This window comes from Coturnix japonica, chromosome 2, assembly GCF_054131305.1.
Source record: "Coturnix japonica strain WE chromosome 2, WE-NBRP24, whole genome shotgun sequence".
Classification (NCBI taxonomy): domain Eukaryota; kingdom Metazoa; phylum Chordata; class Aves; order Galliformes; family Phasianidae; genus Coturnix; species Coturnix japonica.
The window spans coordinates 1,231,178-1,252,941 of NC_140664.1; the positions used below are offsets into that span (position 1 = coordinate 1,231,178).

The 21,764-nt window shown below is 43.6% G+C and overlaps 1 long non-coding RNA gene and 1 other non-coding gene across 12 annotated transcripts in view; both read right to left on the reverse strand.

Annotated features, from left to right (window-relative positions):
• LOC146761657 (uncharacterized) overlaps nt 1-13,451 on the reverse strand; it is a 112,252-nt gene extending 98,801 nt beyond the window's left edge. For 8 of the 11 annotated variants that reach the window (XR_014942370.1, XR_014942368.1, XR_014942373.1 and 5 more), the window contains exons 1-2: nt 13,337-13,451; nt 4,347-4,502 (exon numbers count right to left, since the gene is read on the reverse strand). This is a non-coding gene — a long non-coding RNA (uncharacterized LOC146761657). The remainder of the gene's footprint in view (nt 1-4,346; nt 4,503-13,336) is intronic. The other 3 variants (XR_014942376.1, XR_014942375.1, XR_014942372.1) reach the window with 1 other exon arrangement.
• TRNAF-GAA (transfer RNA phenylalanine (anticodon GAA)) lies at nt 4,792-4,864 on the reverse strand. Its single transcript has one exon. It is a non-coding gene; the product is annotated as a tRNA-Phe (tRNA).
• Nucleotides 13,452-21,764: the final 8,313 nt, after the last annotated feature.

Consider the following 21,764-nt stretch of genomic DNA (forward strand, 5'->3'; position numbering starts at 1 on the left):
GTCATTGAAATCAATCCTCTCTTGGATTCCTGTGTTTTATGTTATGTGAATTTAGAGCTCTCGTGAGAAAGTTGTGTGCACTAGAGATGACTGTTGAGAACCACAGCACAACCCATCCACCCTTCTGTATGGGCTACCCAATCTCTCACTTCCTATGTGCTCCCAAAGGATGGCTCAGTATCATTCACTCTTGCCCTGGCCTGAATCCCACCTTGGGGAAGGAAATGAAATAGTCCTTATCTCAGAAGTGACAGCAGGAGCTCCACAACCCTCTTTCTCTGAGCTCTTCTGAAGACAGTTTGCATATTTAAATAGCCTACTTACACTTCTAATGAGCAGCGCTTCATGTTCTTTCCTTTTCCTCTGCTAGCTCCCTGTAGTCACAAATAAAATTAGACTTCACTATCCAAACTGAAAATGAAGGATAGCCCATTGCCCAAAAGTTAACAGCCCAAACATTTAACAGACCAAATAACAATCTAAACTGCAATTAATTAATCAGCCATAGATACTAAGCTAAGACCTTTCACAAGTGTTTTAACTATTTATTTTAATGCCTCGGAAGAATTGAGCTGGGTCCAAAATCTGTTTTATTTCACTTTTCATTTTTAGCACTGGATATTCAGGATCAGGTCCTGGACAGTTGAAAGAGGTTGTTGGGTTGTTTTTTGTTGTTGTTTTTGTTGTTTGTTTGTTTGTTTTATTTTTATTCTTATTTTAGCATGGTGCATAACTTAACCATGCCTTGGGATGCTCCTTAGGCAGCAAGCAGTAATGTTAACCTATTAATGTTAACAGGATCTTTATATATGACCTGACTGGATAAATCACCCACATCATATCTGCCATCCAAAGGTCAATGCTGGCTAAGTCATGTGCAACACAAGTTCACCAGGTAAACTAAGACTCTGTGCTTTTCAAGCCCCTGGGAGGTGTCCAAGAAATGTGGAGATGTGGCACTGAGGGCTTCATGATTTAGTGGGCATGGTGGGGATGGGTTGATATTTACACTAGATGATCTTAGAGGTCTTTTCTGACCTTAATGACTTCAAGATTCTATGGTTCTAGGAATTCAAAGCTAGTCATCCATCAGATGGTCTGTGTTGCATCTTCTGTGCGCCCACTGTAGCTAGGACAGTAGAGAGCATCTCTTACTGCAAGCATGTGTGGTCTCTGTCATAATCTAGGCACTGCACCATTGCATGAGAAGCACAAATGTGTGTGGATACCTTTAGGGCCTTACACAGGCTGTCTGTTCACAGCACAGTGCTGCTATACCTCCAAGAGCTCTGCACTGCAGCACAAACCAAACCTTAATGTCTTTATGCCTGGAGTAGTCATCATAGCATTATTGCTCCCATGGCATGCAAATAATAATCCTTTCCTCATCTTGTAGCTTCTGTGTAATTTAGTAAATTAAACTTCAGGGCTGGAAATGTCTTTTATTGTCTATATGTTCTTTGTGCCTAGCACTCCCTGTCAGGTCTCAGGGCATTTTCCAAGCCCACTGAACAATTTTGCTTCATTTTCTGATTGGGGAAACTGAGGCATTAATAAAATAATTGCCTTCTCATGTTAGCTATCCACAAAGATACGTAGCAGATGTGCTTCCACTTAGCCCAGTGTGCCAGATTAGTCTATGCATTACAGTAGTTCCTTCAAGAATATAAGATGGAAGAAATGTCTCAAACACTGCATGGGAATGAAATCACAAAAAAACAAAAACAAACCCACAAACAAACAAAAACAGGGAAAAAAAGGAATATAGGAACATGTGTGCCTTTCCACTTAGAGGTATTGTCAGGGCAGCTGTATTGGCGCTGCAGCAGTTTCACAGTGACTGCAGAACAGAAGGTTGGAATTTTCTCTCTGACCCCACAAAGCACAATTACATATGCAGTAACCCTGCTATGATTTGCAGTCAGTGGTGTTTTAATGTGAACTTTCCCAAATGTACTACAGGATTCAGCCAGGACCGAAGGAACTGGGAGAAGGAAGGGGAAATAGGAAAAGCTAAATGACATTGGCAGAGCTGAGAGAATTTGTGGGAAGGGAGGAGCGTGGAGAAGCCGTGCACAAAAGGACTCAGAAGGAGGTGGTTGTGGGGGTCCAATGCAGGCTGATGGATCTCTGTGTGGGGGCTGGACAAAGGCACTGGCAGGTCATCTACCCCCGCACTCCCTACCGCCCACTGCCTTAATCATCCTGCACCTTCCTGTTAATCATTCCACACCTTTCCCGTTATTCATGCTGCACCTTCCCTCGCTGCCTCCCGGTGAGCAAGAACGGGGCTGTTGTTAACCCTTGTTTAAGCTAAACACAGAGAAACATGGGAATTTACAGCACTGAGGCTTGAGCTAGAGCTGTTTCAGGGAAGAGTGGAGCCGGCATCAGATATTATTAGTTCTACTGTTACTGCATTACGGTCTCTAGGGATTTCTTTGCATTCTGCAGTGTGCAGCGTCTGTTGCAAGCATTTGCCTTCCCACAGCTGTGGATCAGGATTCAAAGCAGTTTGTTTACAGGTATTTCCTTGCACTAGGCTGAAGATGTGCTGGGGGTGAGCAGTTGTCACCAGCATATTCATGGTGACATTCATCAATCCTCCAGTACTGTCTGTAAAGATATACCAGGGAGAAGCAAGAATAGGGCAAATGAATGTGGCAGCCCCTGAAAATTTCTTCCATTTCTTAGTATTACAGAATGGTTTAGGTTGGAAGGGACTTTAAAGATCACCTAATTTCAACTCCCTGTCATAGGCAGAGTTGCCCATGTCACGCACTGGATCAGGCTGCCCAGGGCCCCATCTCACCTGACCCTAACCTGGTCCCTTGACAATTTTCAGCTTAGGGAATTCATTTATCTGGCTGTGATTTATCTGTTGGGCTCTACTCCAAATTCTTATCTTCAGTGTGGCTAACACTTCTTAATTTCCTGAGATAAGAGTGGAAGTGACCCACCATGGTGAGAAGTGGTGGAAAACACTGAGTTCTCTTTGGTCTGTTCTGCTCAGTGCCACTAATGTCACCTCCCTTGACCTGCTGGCTTTGCTATCTATAATGCACTGCAAGATACCACTGATCTTCTTGGCCATGAGAGCACAGTGCTGCCTCATGGCCAACCTATTCTCCACCAGGATACCCAGGTCCTTCCCTGCAGAGCTCCTTTCCATCAGGTTAGCCCCTAGTCTGTATATATGCATGTGGTTATTCCTCCCTAGGTGTAGAACTCTGCACTTGCTCATGCTGAACCTTATAATGAACTTTTCTGCTTAACTCTCCATCCTGTCCTGGTCTTGCTGAAGGGCAGCAAAGCCTTCTGCTGTTTCATACTGCTAAAATGCTCTCCCCTGCTGCCCTAGCTGATAGCAATTCCCTGTGTTGAAACTTCCACCTGGGAGCTGCCCCTGCCCCATATTATCTCTGAGGCACAAAAGGGCATCACTTAGGAGAGCGAGCATATTCAAGAAGGAGGGGTAATGGGCAGTACTGTTGTCCAAGCACTGATTCTAGATTCTCAGCATATAGATGTTAAACCAAGAGTCTAGCATTGAGTCAAAATACTGTTTAGTTGGACTGCCTGAACTTCTTGAAATTTGCTGGAACTTCTGCCAGCTCATTGCTCTCTGTCTGACTCATGATCAGTAGGTCTGCTATCTGATTTCCTTCTGTCCTTAGGGTCCAAGGCTTCACTTCTGTATTGTGGTAGATGAAGTCAGACACGTTCAGCATAAACAGGTGTTTCTATAGCTGTGGGCACTGCCTGGGATGCTTACACACCTACCTGAGTCCCGATGTAGGCATAGAAAATAAGAGTAAAGGGTCAAGGGAAACACATTTTCTATCTGATGTATCATTGAACTAGAGAAACCTGCCCAAATGAGTCAGATCTGCAAAAAGCTGTGCTGGGTGAGCAGCTGGTAGATTTGCTGAGCTGTGATGGAGGGTAATGAGTGTTTTAGCCCTACCTGACAGTGGATGGTGGTTGTAGACAGAGAGATTTGCCCAGAAGACTCAAGGCTTGAACAGGTCATCATGTCATTTACCTATGCACAATTCATTATTCACTGTTTGTTATTCAGTGATCATTACTCATCAAGCACTGCATGATACGATAATGTTATGTCCAGAGGTTAAACAGCACCACTATACTGAAGAAATAAGAGGCCTTTGCTCTGATTTGAAAGAGACCTGAGAAACGTATAATCGAAAGTTCACTGACTTTCACTACATTTTTGAGAGAACTTGCAGTTGAGGTCTTATCTCTACTACTTGCCTGAAGGCCTCCGCAAATCAGTAATCAGTTAGAAAGAAACATCGAGAAAAACTGAAAACTCAGTTACTCACTTGCAGAACTTTTGGGGGGCTTGCACATCAGTGCTATCATCTCACAAAGGCTGGTCTAGGAATAGAAGAGTTTTTCAGGAAAGAGTAGAAGGGTTCATCAGAGATCTGGAGCTGTTTACCTGTAAGCAACAATTAGATGTACTGAAACTTTTCCACCTGGAAAAAAAAAGACAAATTTTAGCGAGAGAATCTTCTTCAAGGTAAGTCATAATTCGGACTAAAGTTAACCTTCATACATGGTAGTCTTTTCCTTTCCAGCTCACATGTATTTATGTACTCTGATGAGATCTCCGTAACTTCCTGTTCTCCAGGCTAAGCAGCACCAATTATGTGCTCTAGTCCATTAATCTTTTTTTTTTTTGGTCCTCCACTGCACCTTCTCCAATATCTCTAAGCCATGCCTGGTAAGCCCAAAACTGGAATGTCCAAAACTATGGTAAAACACTGCTGAAGCCTGGGATTGAACCAGGGACCTTTAGATCTTCAGTCTAACGCTCTCCCAGCTGAGCTACTTCAGCCCTGCCCTAGCATGATTATTTGCAACATGTGATGTAACAATTATATTTTAGACCAATACCATTCAGACCATTCGACTCTTTGTCCTATTACTGGAAATGTTTGAGAAGGGCATAACTTCATCTTTTTTACACTCCCTCTTCAGATATTTGTATAAACTGATGAGATCCCCTTAGCCCTCGTTTCCAGGTTAATTTCTCATCTCCAGGCACTTGATGTCCATGGATAAACTAAAAAGGGTGTCAGGAGCTCAGCTGTCCCACAGCTCCCACTCCAAGTCACTGCAGACTTTCTTCATGCCCCAACTGAAGTCTTTCAGCTCTGTTTCACAGCATTCAGCCTTGGCTTGGATGTTCATGTAATGCTTAAAAGCACCAGACATCTGAAAATATAAAATGTCCCCTTGTAAATCATGTCTACTTCAGTTCTCTGTCTCTGAAAGTTGCACAGTGAGAAGATCCATTGTGTAAGCATGGGAGCATGACCATTACATGCTTTCCATTCCCCTTGAGCCACATTCAAGAAGCTGGAAAGTATATATCCACCTTGTCTTTCAGCTCCCATTAGGGATCTATAACTAATTCTTAAACACACAGTCCAAACACTGATTATCAGAGATCAATAAGAATGATAACAATCAGGGGTCTATGAGAACAAAGAGGACAGGCTCTTTAGCAGGGTCTGGTATGATAAGACAAGGGGAAAAGGTTTCAAACTAAAAGAGAGGAGATTTAGATTGGATTTAAGGACAAACTTTTTTATGTTATGTGAAGCACTGGAACAGGTTGGCCAGAGAGGTGGAGAATGTTCTACCCCAGGAGACATTCATAGTCAGGCTGGATGGAGCCCTGAGCAACCTGATCTAGCTGTAGATGTCCCTGTCCATTGCAGGGGAGTTGGACTAGATGACTCTTTAAGGTACCTTCCAACTTAAACAGTTCTATTATTTTATGATTCTTACCCTGGTAGCTTCAAAAAGGTTTTCTCAGAGGCTGGGCTAAGGTATCATTCCATAGAGCCTAAATCATCCACACTACGCAAGGTATTCATTTCCCTGTGAGTGAATATCTGCCAAGGAGTCACCTTCAGGTTTCCCTCTAGGAAAAGGAGACCTGCCAGGTGAGCATCTGCAGAAGCCTGTCTCACCTGTGACTCAGCCCTACCCTTTCATCTATACCATTTTTGCTTCACCAGCTTTCTCACTGCAAAGGAAACTGACTGCAGAATCCCAGAAATAAGACAGAAAAAAACAATATAAAATATCTGTTTCTCACCAGCTTTCCTCAGGCAGGAAGAGATGATCCCAACATGGGAACTGTGGTATTTGGCAACCCACTCTGCATTGCTGGAAATACTCAGGCATCAGCTGGTTACAAAATTCCTTCTAAAAGATAAGCTGTGCTAGCAAATGCTAGCAGCACTGGAGGGAATAAGGAAGCGAAGCACCTGATAAAGAACAAGCCTTGAAGTAAGTGCTACATTGCAGTTAAATTAGAAATTTCTTGCTGTGAAGTTGACTCATTCAAGATGGAGAAACATCTCAACTGAAAGTCTATGAGCAAAGTGCTCAGAAAGAAGAGCGGTGCTGCCAGTTTATCATGTCAGACTAGAAAGACTTGGAAGCTCAGACTTTCCCTCAGTGAAGAGAAAGAAATTCAACTTGACCCTACACCTTTTCAGACGTAAGGTCTGGAGCTCCATGGGGAGCTCTTCTAAGGAAAGTGAGTGAAATATAAGAACAGAAGTTGCACTCACTGTTCTGGCTGCACTGTGGGGAGGTCAAAATCTCTGCTTCTAGGAGACACTGTTTTTTGAGCCAGAGCTGTGGACATCCCTCTCTCTGCCACAAACAAGTCCAGCTCACTGCTGCTCTGTACAAATACAGAGATTTGAGAAAACTGCTTTACACCTTATCCACTGCCTTGGAAAAGGGGCAGACAGCCACTAAGATCTCCTGATTGAAAAATACCCTCTCCATGTGTCATTTTTTTCCTCTGAATGAGACTGTCCTCCTATTGATCACAGTCTCTGCTTCACCTGTCTATGCTAGAAAGGTTCTGGTAGGTAGACTCACACTTCTTTTATTTTATCTACTTAAGTCACTTGGGTCTCCCTCGTGATCCATAGAGTGTGAGCTCTTCAGGGCTATGCAAGAGGTTCTTCTCTTACCTGTCCTTATTCCTACTGCAAAAAATCCCATTTCATTCTCGGAGAATCATAGATTCATTAAGATAAGAAAAATCCTCTAAGATTATCTCGTCCAGTTGTTGACCCATCCCTCCCATGCCCACTAAACCATGTCTCTCAGTGCCACATCTCCACGTTTCTTAAAACCCCCAGGGATGGTGGGGCCACCACCTCTCGGGGCATCCTGTTCCAATACCTCACCACTCTTTCAGAGAATAAATTTTCCCAGTATCCAGCATCTTGAATATTATTTGCAGGTTTAGTATCCCTTTACATTAAAGAATATGAAAAATACTAACAGTCTGAAAAGTTATGTACTTGGAATGGTTGGATAAACTGTGATTATTCAGTATATATATTAGAAAAAGAAGGGGAAATAGGAAGGATATTATTGGACATAGAAAGAAGTCATTAGGATTTGTTAGCTTATTGTCTCTTCTGATGTAGCAACTAGCATTTATCAGTTAAAATGATCAAATGCCAAACTCTAAATGAAGAAAAAGGAAGAACTGATTCACACAATATCTACTTATTTGTTCAACTCACTGCTGTGGGACCTTATAGACTGCTAAACATACAGGCAATCAGAAAGTGATTAGTGAAATTAATGGAAGGAAAAAAGAATCCATGAAGAGTATGCAGACATGAAACTACAGTATTTGGCTTATCTGGTGCCTGAGCCATAAATCTCTGGAGATTGGGAGAGTATCTGATGTTATAACACCAAATGTTCTTTCTATTATCGCACCCTCCTGCAGGCATAAACTCATGGAAAGTGTTTGAGACTGGGTTTTGAACTAGATGTTCTTCTGCATAACTTCTCTGGCACCTTCCTATCCTCGTGCCTGGGCTTCCTGAGACATCTAGATAGCATCAGCCTGTTAAACCATGCTGTCATGAAGGGCAGAATGAAGACGCGTTGGAGGTGTTAATTTAAGCTATCAGCCAACTGTTGGATCTACCACTCCCACACGGGTGTTTGAGGCTTCAGCCATGTCAAACAGTTGACAGGAGATTCCTCTGTTCCCACTTTCTCTCCTTCTATTCTTCCAGTCTTCCTCTCACTCAAGGCTCATCTGCCTGTGCTTTTTAAAATATCCATCTGGCATCCACCAGATGCAGCTTTCAAAAGTTATCACTTCACATCTAGGGAGAAAGAAGTCTTTGAATGCTTTTCTCTGGATCTGATGTGCCTGACCATAAGGGGAGGCTGGGAGCTGGTCTTTGTGAGTCAACATGAGTTCATCACCCCTTGCTGAGTGCACCGTTTTTTAATGGGAGTCAATGCATCAAGCAGATTGAGGTACAGAGAACTGACCTTCCCTACGTGGCTGAGCACATAAGATTTGTCATAAATCTTCATTTTTGCTGCAGATTTCCTGGCACCAAACTATACTAGTGATCCTATTTCTTCATTCCTAAACACAGCTATCTGCACCAGCAGTGGGACAGACAATGGCAGGTTCAAGATGCTATAGCTTTTCACATACTGACTTGGCTCTGATGTGCCAAATAAAGCACATTTCCCCTTTAGATTTCCTGACTTTTATTTTTTTTTTATTATTATTATTTTTTCTCATTACACCAAGTGGGTTGTTGGTTTACTTGAAAAGCATTTACAGTGATTATCTCTGTTTTGCTGTTGCTATTTTCTCTTCCTTCTTTTTTTCCAGACTTTTCTGAAAATGATCTCATTAAGAACACCAAACTCCTTGAGGTTTCCAAAGGTCTCCCAGCAGGAGAGCTGCTTGTCTCCACTTTCCCTGCAGTTTTACAAAGCCCCCAAGTGAGCCCATTAGCAAAAATGGACTGCCCCCCCAAAAAATCTACAAACCAATCGACAGCAGCAGCACTAGCTCCAAAATGTAAGGCTTCAGTAGGCAACAAACTATATCTGCAAACCTCTTCTCTGACAGCAGTGATTTTAGGGAAAGGATAAGCTAATGACACAAAGATGACTGTGGGTGCTTGCTGCCTCCTGCAATAGCTGTGAGGGGACATACCAAAGGGGTTAGAATATGGTGCCTGAGATAACTCAGTCATTATTCTTGAGAGATAAATACATCTTTGAGAAATGGAATTAATGGAGCTTAGCTGCCTAACTATGCCTATCGCATAGACATTCCCTTCTTTTCCTCCATCAGCCCAATGTTTAAAAAATGCCGAGTTTATTAACCTACCCTTTGGGGGGGATGACAATACTAGGGCTTATTTAAAATTTTAATTTGGGGTTTAGCTCTTAAAATTCCAGGCTACGCATAATGCCACTTATGTGCAATATCCCCATGCTTGAAGCATGTGCTTTTAGTGGAAGGATGCAGGCTGTCATCCTGTTACTGCCTAAGCGGAATGATCTGATTCAGGGTGAAAATTTGTAATCTTCCCTGTTGTAAACTACCCAGGTAGAATCAAAGAATCATAGAATGGCTTAGGTTGAAAGGGAACTTAAATATCATCTAATTCCAGCCATGCACAGGGTTGCCCAGGGTCATATCCAACCTGGCCTTGAACACCTCCAGAGACAGGGCAATCTGAATCTAAAGCACCATACCTGGTATTTAAGTTGTCCCTTGGTCTGAATCACTCTTTTGATGTGATAATTCAGTCTTGATGTTGGTTTTAGAGACCCTGTTTTACACAGACATCCAAAAGATCTTGGATACATTTTACTTAGACTAATTAGTCAGTTTTGGAAAAGTAGAGATCTGTGCTCACCAAATCCTCATTCCAGATCAAACAGAAAGTATTTAGAGCAGAAGTTGTTGTGCTTCATTGGAATGCAAAAAAGAGAGGGCAATGACCATCCCCTGGTGGTATCCTGTATAGGTCCCAGCTATATGAGGCAACCTGAGACTTTTGTTTTGGAGCTGAGCACTGAGACAAACAAGTCTCTGTGAATTCAGCCTAAATTTATTTTGCGTCGTTTACTGGATATTGCAATTCTGCAATTGTGCTCAGAGTACAAGTCCTGTTGCTTTTCACAGGCATAATAACATTTGCAGATCCCTCTCTGCCTCCACAAGCTCACAGTGCACTATGCTTTCCCCAGATCTTTCTTTCGAGATGGATCGCCCACTGCTGCTTCAATCCATCAAAACTTCATTTTCAGAAGGATAAACCTGATGTGTTTGGAAATCACTTTCTTTTTTTTTTCTTTTTTTTCTTTTTTGTTTTTTGTTTTTTTTTGTTAATAATTATTAATAGAAAAGAAAAATCAAATGGATGCTAAGAAAAACAGAAAAAAAACAATGCCAAGAAATGCCTTGTAAAAATAACAGGTGCATTACATTGTGTGGGGGTATGTAGGTACATATGTAAGACAATAATACATGAACCAGGTGGCATCCTACTTCATTAGTAATCTACTTGCTCTTGCCAAACAGCTATGGTGAGATTTCCTGAGAGGTTTCCCAGAAAGTCATTAAATTAGTAGTAAACAACATTTTGTGGGGTTTGGAAAATATTGTCTGATTGCCCAGCATCCCAGCCCCCTCCTGAAGCTTTCTCTGTCTTGCAAAGTCTTGGAGGAATATTAGGGAACAAAGAAGGGGGAATAAGAAGAGTATAAACAGAATCCACTGTAATTGGTTTCATGTTGAAAACTTAAGAATGATTGCTTGGACAGTAATGTTGTCTTGATATTTAAATGGGTTTGTTACTTAACTCTGTTGATTCACGCTGTCAAGTAGAGGGATGAGGCAGCTGCCGAATTTGATGCCAGGAAGGAATTTTCTCTCCCATAACAGATTGGCAGGGAACTTACAAAGATCAGGCTGCCCATGCCCTCAATAAATCTGACCATGAACAACATCTCCAGGGGTGGAACATCCTCAGCTTCTTTGGTCTATAAAGGGGATGACCTGTATCTATGACAATCACTTGGACAGGCAGGGGGCGTATCTCAGAGTAGAGCATCATTATCATATCTTACCTCATGGTACCAAGCATGCCTCCAGAAACAGTGAACAAGCCTTTAGCCTTTTCCCTCACTACTCCAGTAAGCCTATTTGCAAAAGGATGACTTTGGTGGAGCAGATGAATAGATGAAGACTAAGTCTTTTCATATTTTTCACAGTCTCTTTCATACACACTCCTATATAGAGTCTAATTGAAGCTACATGAGACCTAGCTGTTGGCTGTTTGGAGTTGATGCTTTTTATTAGTTGCTGTTTGGTTGGGTTTATTTTTTTTCTACCCTGTTTTTAAGAAGATCCAGCTGCCAGAAAGGAAAGGGCTAGAAAGAAAAGGAACAAATGAAAGCAGTGGAGATATTTAATTGAGATGACTTCAGCTGTTCTAAATGGCACAAGCAATGAGCACAAATACTTAAAGAGAGGAGATGAGAAAGGAAGAGGGAAGAAGTTATATGTTGCTCAGTGAGCCTCCAAATTAAGGGTAGGGAAGTGCCTTGTCATAGGCTGAGCAGAATCCTAGTTGGTAGCTCTTAGGTGATTGACTTTAGAGCCTCCATGGTCTCTTCTGCATTCTACTATGCCATAGTACAGACTCATATAGGCCTTTCATGATCAGAAATCAGAAATCATTTGTTTACAGGTCTGAGCAAAGGAAATAGGCACTCTCGAGGTGGGTGAAATGAGGTTGATGTGTCACATCCCTTCTTGATCTAAGCCTTTGTGTCCTAAATGAGCACCCTTCCTGTGTGGGGAGAAGACTTGGTTGCTCCTTGTGGGATCCCTATGCTCTGTGTGTGACTGTACAGAAAAATGAAAGAGATGGTGTTAGCTATCCTGTAAGGCATGGGAAATACAGTCTTGGGTTTACATTCTGAAATTCGAGGCTACCAGGTCTCTACCTCAGCTGCCTTGATGGAAGTTTGGAGAGTTAACTGAAATGGAAAAGATCTTCCAAAAGATGCTGGGCTTAGCAATGTGGAGGTTGGCGCACTCTGTATGTGAATAAGTCACAATTTATACCCTAGATAAAAGGGAGGCATTCTGAACCTGATTATCCACAGCCTCTGGAAGGCTGCCTTATCCCTAGTCTATTTTGAACAATAAAGAATAAACATGCTTTTAAGACCCTTTACATCTAGAACTAGGGCACTGGATTGATGATCATAGCATCACAGAGTCATAGAATGGCTTAGTTTGAGGGACACCATAAAGATAATGAAATTCCAACTACCTTGCAGTGGGCAGAGATGCCAAACACCAGATCAGGCTGCCCAAGGTCCTATCTAACCTGAAACGCCACAGTGAATTCTCCCCGGATCATCTCTTCTCCAACTCCCTCAACCTTTTTTATTCAAGAGAGGTGTTACAGCTCTCTGACTATCATCATGACCCTCCTCTGGACATGGTCTAATAGCTTTGCATCCTTTCTGGGGGCCCCAGGTCTGGATGCAGTACTCAGATGGGGTCTCACAAGGACAGAGCACAGGGGGACAATCCCTTCCCTCTCCCTGCTGCCACCCTCTTTTGATGCTGTCCAGGGTACAGCTGGCCACCAGAACCCCACAAGTCCTTCTCCTCAGGACTGCTTTCAAATGAGTTATCCCAGTCGGGGACTGCCCAGACCCAGGTGCAACACCTTACACTTGGCATCCCTCCCTATTGTGTCAACAGTAGGACAGTGCTTCCTGTATGCTTACTGTCAGAAACATGGGGATATCTTTGCCCTCATAAGGCTTGATGCAACAGACAAGCAGTGCCTTCCATATCACATACAAACACAGGATGGGACTGGTTGAAGATTTTGGAGAGCAAACAGTGCATGGGTAGGAAAGGGATGCATCTGTTCATTGTAGGGACAAAAAAAATCCAATCTCTGTGTTTCACCCTCCATCACAAGCTCCAAAATCACCTATCATCCCTGCAGAAAGCCTTGCTGCCTTAAAGCAAAGTGACGCTATGGGGACCTGCGCCCCCTCCAATTGGGACCCGCCATGCCCCCATCCCTCCTCCCTAATGCAGAGCCTGGAGAAAAGGAAAAAATCTGCTGTAAGCCACTCCGTGGCAGGCACAGTGCATGAAGAGCCATACCAACAGGCATTCCCATTTCAGCAATGTCCCAGAGGTGCCACCCTGGCCCACTTTCTCCCCCTAACAGCTCACCTAGCAGTCTGTCTCCCTTCCCTGCTTGCAGGGAGGTAGGAGAAAGGCAAAAGCGTGCTGCAGATCCCATCTCCTTTGCATCTGTGCTGTTCATCCCTTTTGTCTGCCCCTCCGCCAGCTCCCACTCCTTCTCCCCCACACTACCACCCACTCCCGTGTCTCATCCAGGGGCTGCTCGGGATGCCTCAGGCAGCCACCAGGATGGATACTAACCTTTGCCAGGCTGCTCTTTAAGGAACCCATTAATATGGAGCTGCTGCCTCTCCCTCCCCTTCCTTCCCGCAGCCAAGCTCAGCTGCTGAATAAGCCGACAGAAAAAAAGGGGGTGCAAGGTGAGAAATCCAGGCCTCTGCATCCTCCTCCACAGCGTGGGTTGCATGTTTTGGGAGAAGGTCAGCAGTGAGACTGTCACACGTGTAAAGCAAGGAGAAACAGTGACAATCAGCTGAGGAGCAGTGGCACAGTTTGCTGAACACCTCTGCATCTCCCCCCATATCCTTTCCTCTCTCTGTTGCAACATTCCGTGGAGGGCTGAATCCTATTGTGCTGGGAGTGAGCTGCCATTCTGTCTATCTACCAGTCTGCATGCAGGAGCCCCGGATGGAAGCAGCCCCTTCTCCCAGCCCCATAGCCCTACAGCTGGTCTGCCTCTCCCTAACTCATAGCTGAGGAATATTCATCATCCCTGAAAAATCAGCCTTCAGGATTTAGGGATCTTTTCTTAAAGTCAAACATAAGTAAATCTGGCAGTATGGTTTTTCTTTCTTTTTCCTCCTTCCTTCCTTCCTTCCTTCCTTCCTTCCTTCCTTCCTTCCTTCCTTCCTTCCTTCCTTCCTTCCTTCCTTCCTTCCTTCCTTCCTTCCTTCCTTCCTTCCTTCCTTCCTTCCTTCCTTCCTTCCTTCCTTCCTTCCTTTCCTGGTTGTTTTTTTTTTTTGGTTTTTTTTTTTTTTTGGTTTTTCCCCTTAGTTTAAGTCATTTGGCTACTGGGGCAAATCTTTTGTACATTCCTCCTCTGTGGTCTTTCCAGATGGCATGAACCTTCCACTGAGGAGAGACAACCTCCATGAGGAGAAGGAAGGTTGAGTAAGTTGAAATGAGGAGACAGTAGCAAGGAAATTGGTGCTAGGATCACCTCGGTCCCCTATATATGTTTCCTATTCCTCCATACTTTAAGCACTCCCTTCCAAGGGAGTGGTAGAGAAACTGTCTCTGGAGATTTTTAAGAAATGTGTAGATATGGTGCTGAGGGACATGGTTGTGCATAGTAGGGATAGGTTGATGGTTGGACTAGATAACCTTGGAGGTCCTTTCCAATCTTAACAGTTTTCTGATGCTACGATTCCCTGTCACTGTCATCCTTATGTGGTTTGTAGCATAGAGAACTTTATTCTGGCCATGTCCTGTGAATTTCCAGGCCTTGATCTTTAATTATGACCTACATACACACCTTCAAGTAATACTCCGTTCATTTAAATGCTCCAAAATGCTTGCCTTTTTCAGAGTAGAGATGTGAAGTCCCTGCAATTAGTTCCCATGCACCTGGTGATTTCCATCCTGAGACCACCAAGGAATTGTATCCACTGGGAGTAGCAGTGGGAGATTTTTAAACCAAGAAGAGAGAAAATTTAGATTAGATGTTAGAATATTTTTTTACTCAGAGAGAGGTGAATCACTGGAACAGGCTGCCTAGAGATGTGGATGTTCCATACCTAAAGGTGTTCAAGGCCAGATTGGATGGAGCTTAGGGCAACCTGAACTGGTGGAAGGTGTCCTTGCCCACAGAAATGGGGTTGGAACTTGGAGATCATTAAAGTTTCTTCCTTTCCAAGCCATAATGCGATTCTTTGATTCTACAGTCTGGCATTGTGCCAGCATTTGGGGAGGCTGAAAAGCTCCAAGTGAGCTTTACCCAGCAGCTTGTTCCCCAGCTACTGCTAGTCCTGATCTAACACTTCTTTTAGTGATGTTTGGGGCCCCGTATATTTGAAAATGAGTACAGTCTGCTCCTTGCTGCTCACATTTCCTCTTCCTCCCCTGAGCCTCCCTGCTGTCCTTAATGATCCGTCTCTTCTTTGCAGGGATTTAAAGAACGGAAATGGAAAAACTGGTTGAATTAGTCTGGGGTGATGATGCCCTCAATGGGGCTCTGTTCCCTTCAGAAGAGACCTAACATTACCTTTTCTTTTGTTAGTGACACAGGCTCCTCTATTCCACACAAAGCAGCTGTCCTGTTGTTACCCTGACACAACTCATGCACTGACTCAAACTGTGGTTCCCTGTGCCTGAGAGAGATTAGCAACTGAAAGCAAGGATGCTGAAGGGAAAGCCTTTGTTAACAATGATGTCTGGGGGAGAAGAAAATAAGAAAACTAGCCTAGAGGAAGAAAAGCAAATGGAAAAAGATAAGAATGAGGAAAATCAAGAAATCTCTGAGAGATACATGTGCTGAGAGCAGGTAAATGGTGGTCTAGTTGATGACCTCATGGTGACGATGGCTCTGAGAGCTACTAGCTGTGAACCAATTTACGTCAGCATACAGAGCACTGGAGTTTGGGTTTGGTTGGGAACAGCAACCTTATGTCCTGTTGTGACCATGTCCACAAAATGGATTAAAATAATATATTTATCGTTGTTTTGGCTTTAGAAATGTTCGAGTGCTGAGGATACCTTAGTAGAGCTTTGAACCTGTCCAAGGTGCTGTCTGATCACACCTATGTGGTGAAGCTCTACAATGGCTGTGGTAAAACAGATTTGAAAATGCTTTGGTATTTCAATCTGAGTAAAGGCAAATAAAACATTCAGGGAAGATTATGCATGCATGCATTTGAAGAGAAAACCTGTCTATTCTGCTAGTCAACAACAGATTCATGATTCAGTAAGATAACAGAAGGTCCATGTTTCACATAGATAAGAGTATTTTTGGATAAGTAGGAGATCCTGCTTAATGAACCCCTAGTACTTGCCTAGAGTTCTCTAGCATAGGTTAGAGACATCAGCCAGAGGGAAATTAATAAGGGAAAAAGGAGGACAGCATGCAGGTGTCCAAAGGACCATGGCTTCTGTTGCCATCTTGGAGGATTGCTGCAATTGAATGTCCAGTAACTCTTTGACTTCCCCAAATCAGGACCTGTGATGGGAAAAGGGGATTCTAGTAGCTTGTCTGTGGGATTCATTGATTACAACAACATCAAGGAAATATCCTGTTACAGACACCCAGGAGGACCCAGTGGCTGAGTGCTGGAATCATGTGGAGGAGAGAAGACAGCATCAAGTGATATCAGCCTTGGCTCAAAAGTCTCCCATATCTCACAGCTGTGAGTCAGTGGCTTGGAAATCCCCCAGTGAGAAAGTCCAGTGAATCTGTTTTGTCAGTGATTCACTGGTGGAAAACCAGGCTTCTATTAATCCTAATACCCCTCCCACATATGATCGAATGAAAGAAGAATAACCCATGAAAGTGGTGAGAAGGTCAAAGAGGGCTTTATAACAGAATCATACCGGGATCATAGAATGGCTTAGGTTAGAAGAGACATTAAAGATCATTAAGTTCCAACCCCCCTACTGTAGGCTGGTTGCCATCCACCAGATTAGGCTGCCTGGGACTCCATCCAACTTGACCTTGAACACCTCCATGAATGAGTTATCCACATCTTGTCTGGGCAGTCTGTGCCTCACCTCTTTCTGAATAAGAAAACCCCTTCTAGTATCTAATCTAAATCTTTCTTCTTTTAGTTTAAAACCATTCCCTCATGTCCTTCAACTGTCTGAGTGAAAAGTCAGTCTCCCTTCTGTTCATAAGCACCCTTTGTGTACTGGATGATCACAATGAGAACTCCCCAAAGCCTTCTCTTCTCCATAGCAAACAATCCCAGCTCCTTAAGCCTTTCTTAATGCAGTTCCTGCCCATGGGAACAGTGTCTCCAAGAGAGCTGGAATTGGAACAGGTAAGATATGGGGCAGACTGAACCACACTCTCCTCCTCACAGGAGAAGCTGGTGCTTCCAAAACCATGTGGCTTCACAGCTTCCCTTGACTCACCAGAAGACCAAGGGTATGTTTTGAAGGTTCAACCATCTGCTGTCAAAAAGAGTTTTGTCCCATTTTCCCTGTGTGTGATCTCCCGGTGCTCTCCTATCATCACCACTAGACCTCATTTGAACCTGCCACCTAGACAGAAATGTTGAAGAGCCAAGGTTGCAGGAGAGGTTGGAAGTGGTTCCCTGGACCACAAATAACCTTGAGTGATTTACACTGTCCTGGCAGATGGTGAGGAGCACAGCTCTCCCAGGCACTTGGGATGCTGTACTGGAAGGAGAACCAGGGCTCTGCTCTTCACAGCCACCCCAACACTTTTCCTTATTTAGCAGACCTCTGATTTTCAGTGTTTGCTGCTGAGGAGGAGTGAAAAAGCAGTAAATTCAGAAACTTTTACTGGAACGCTTAGAGGGGCACCCTGAAGGGGGACAGGTTGGGGAAGAATCAACAGTGAGACGAAATGTGGTCCAGATTCAGCTCTCAGCTATTCAGCATAAAGGCAAGCGAGATTTCCCCAGTTTTCCAACATAGATCAGATGTGAATAAGTCCTTTAGATACAGGGATTGCTTGTTTTGCTAGCAAAAAACATACTCGAAGACCTTAACAGAGATTTTCACAGGTGGAAAATGAAGTTCATTCAAAATTGACTGTGTTGACCCCACAAGGATCAGAACAGCCAACGCCAAAGTTCAAGTTTATACAGAGAAAATACTTGACACTACCCTTGACTCTCTTGATTTAGCTTCAGGCAGTCTTGAGGAGGCAAATGAAGTACTCAGAGGCACTCAATGCTTTCGCTGCCCAGAGAGAATGCAAAAAATAACAAAGTTCCTATTAAATAAAAGGGGGGGGGGAAAAAAAAGAGGCAGAAGATATTTTTAGCCTGAAAACAAAATACTCTATCATCCCCAGGAAGGAGAGCTTTTCAGCTTGAAAGAAAAAAGAGAGAACTTGCACGCTCTTCCACACCAGAAGGAGTGGCGCTAATAATAAGAGTAATTATTATGATTATTGTTAATATTGATAGCAGGCTGCCCTCAGCTCCCTGCTTGTTTCCCAACCTTCCCAGCATGTGACGTGTGGGCCCCAAGCGTGGAGGACAATGGTTGGCCAGGTGGGTAGGAACAATGGAGCCACTGACGTGAACTATGCATTGAATGCAGAGATCTGTGTTGTGAGTGCCAACTTCAATGCAATAAAGTGTTCCAGGGATGGAGGTGGTTGAATAGGGACGTGTGGTGTAAATAAAACGTGTTATTATTATTGTTTATATATATATTATACATATATATATATATATATATATATATATATAAAACAAAGCCCAGCAGTTTGGTTTCTGTTTTTCTTCCCTTCTTGAGGATTTTGCTACGAGAGAAACAAATGATTGGCCAGCTTTCTGCAGTATGCTGTAAGTGGATCAGTAGGGGAAGGATTGTAATTCCTTTCTTTCCTTCTTTCTTTCTTTTTTTTTTTTTTTCCTTTTTTCCTTCTAGAAGAAAGAAGTATTTCTGGAGGTGAAAGAGAAAATTCTAGCACAGCAGCTGTAGGTTAAAACAGAAAACTCCTTGTTCACCAGTGGAAGAAATCAGTCCCCTGAAAAGGTATGGAATTCATTGCACATTCATGTTCAGATTTCTAACTTGAGGCTCTTCACACAGTCCTTGTCAAGGATGGGGACCTCCCAACAGCTCTGCAGTGAAGGAATGCTGTGCACACCACAGTGAATAATCAGAGTATTGGCACTGCATAACACAGAACCCAGAAGAACTCTTCTGAGTGTGGAATACTAAAAGACTATATGTCTGCTGACCCTTAAACATCTCAATGCCTTGAAATCTTCCCTTCCCACTGATCCACCAGGCTCATCTGGCTCACAGATCAGGCTCATCCCCAGAAAGTGTCTTGTCCTGTGATGAGATAGAATAGGGAAGGAAAACCCATAGAATCACCACAGAATCATCGAATCACAGAATGTCTTCAGTTGGAAGGAATCGCAAGGATCATCCAGTTCCAACCCTCTTGCCGCAGGCAGGGCTGCCAGCTGTCAGATCAAATACTAGATCGGATTGCCTAAACTCCCATATACACCTTCAGGGACAGGGCATCATCCCCCATCCATGGGTGAGATGGATCTTTAGCAAAGAACCCTCCGTCACCAGGAAGCTTCCAATGCTGGCTATGGATCAATTATCCTGTATTCTTTTGGTTGGTTTTTTTTTGCTCTCCTTCCCTGCAACAGGGTTTTCTGTAACTTCTTGCTGCCATACAATTAGGCTGTCAGCTTTTCTTTCTTTCTCCTTATGTTTTGGGACTGATCCTAATCTCCTGTGCTTTAACACTGTTGGGAAGCTCTATAGAGACAACCCACATTGACAGCATCCCTGCTGAGCTGAGATGTGACTTTTACTATTTTCTCTCCCTTCCTTCTTTCTGCTTAGCTGTTTCATAGGAATTTATCCCTGCTCACTGCTCTTCCTTTTCCTTTCTCACTTCAAAATTCTCTTTCTCTTGTCCCCTCATTTCTCTGTGAAGCCATGGAATAAAAATGCTGTAGCAGTGAAAGCCTCCTTCCCATCTTGCCCTATACCTCCTGTCCCTCCATGCCCATCATTCTGTCTGTGCTACAGAATTATCTATCTGCCTCAAATTGCCTTTCCTTGTCAGCGATCAGTGCTCAACCTCATCGTCCTCCCATCTTTTCCGGCTCCCCTCCCTCCTCCTCCTCTTCCCACACACCTTACTTTAATTAGAAAGACAATGAAAATTCTTATCTCTATATATTAATCAGACATGCCTCAGCAGGTCCAGAAGGAAAACCCCCTTTCTTCCTCCTCCTCATTCTCCCTCACCACCCCTTCTGCAAAAGAATAGCACACAGATTAGGAGGACAGCTCAGTGACTGAGGTGCAGGAGGTGAGCCCAGAAACCCGGTCAAGCTGGAAGAATGAACCAACAGAAACTTTCCAACATTCCACAAGGATATGATATTCAGGAGCAGTTTCCTATGCTTGGGAAGAAAGAGTTTGTGGCAGGGACTTACTGATAGAGGTCAAAAAAATGAATCTGAGAGTGCTGTGAGACAATAAATTGAGCATGATCCAGCAGTGTGTCCAAGAAGCAAAAAAAAAAAGAATGACCTGGACTGAGATAGCATAAACACAGCCAGGAGATCAATAGAAATCATTTATCTCCTCTGATCAGGATGTATTAGACCATATCCAGCTTTGTACTCCTCAATAAAATACATTGTTCAGTTGGACCAAGTTCAGTCGAGGACTGTTTGATATCACTTGTTGTGGGACCAAGGCTCCTGGAGAAGGGATGGCCTTAAGGGACCAAACAGTGGACCCCTGTACCTGTGTGGAGGTTATCATGGACAAAACAGAGGTCAATGGAAAGAAGACAAGAGATATCGGGCATAGAGGGAGACAAAACACTCAGTCTGAATGTAAGTAGAAATATCTTCCATCTGAGGACAGGCTGTCCAAAGAGCTATCTTAACCCCATCCCTGGGGCTTTCAAGATCTGTCAGGATAAGGCCCTGAACAACCTCATCTGACCCTGAAGCTACTGGCCCTACTTGGAACAGGAGGTTTGTCTAGGAACCTCCTGAGGTTCATTTCAGCCTCAATTACCTTGTTTGGACAGGGCTCTTAGACACAGGGTTTAAAAATTGGGTGGACCTATATGGAGTCAGGAGTTGGACTCAGTGATCCTGGTGGGTTCCCACTAATTCAGGATAGACTATGATTCTAAGTGACAAAATATGCCATTCAGTCCCTGATGAATCCTTTCACTCTGAAAACTAAAGGAAAATGAAGGAGAGGTATCAGAGGCTGGAATAGCATTCACTGGTACTCTCGTAAGGGTAATTTCTGAGGATCTTGGGTTAAAACCTTTCCAGAGAATAATCTTATTCTAAACCATAGTCAGATTGCATAGACTCTCCCAGTTTCTGTGGTATTTTATAGCAAGATAGGTTTAAGGAGGATTCTCTAGAGTATAGAAATTTCAGCATAAAAACCTATTGATCGGTCCCACCTCCTTGAATAATCTCCTTTCTAACCCTTCCTAAACACAAACACAATTGTACAAACATCTCATGTCCAGGTAAGCTGGGTGAATGTGGAGAAATAAGGGAGACAGGCAGCATAGCAGCCTGACAGTCATACCCCCATTATCATATGTGTGGCATAATAAAGTGTCATTAGGAGGGTCTGCTGGATTAGGAATCCTGGGCTTCTACCCTCAGACTTTTGAGCCCTTCTTGATGGCACTCCCCACTTTAATTCAACCACACAGCCTCAGATAACCCTCCTGTTTACCCCAGTAGCCGGAGTCATTTGTTCATATGCCAATACTGCATCATCTGGTAGGGAACAGATGTATTTTCATGGAGCACATGGATATGGTGGGAAGGGATGCCCTGACCCCAGTCCCTTGTGGCATTCAACACAAAATGCTGTTTAACCACCACCACTTTCTTCCTGGGGGACTCCACCTTGACCAAATGCATGGGATCACTGAGATCCCCTTTCAGGACCATCACCTCTGCATTTTGCTCTGACCCAACAGAAAACATGTGGCAAGGAGCCAAGGGAG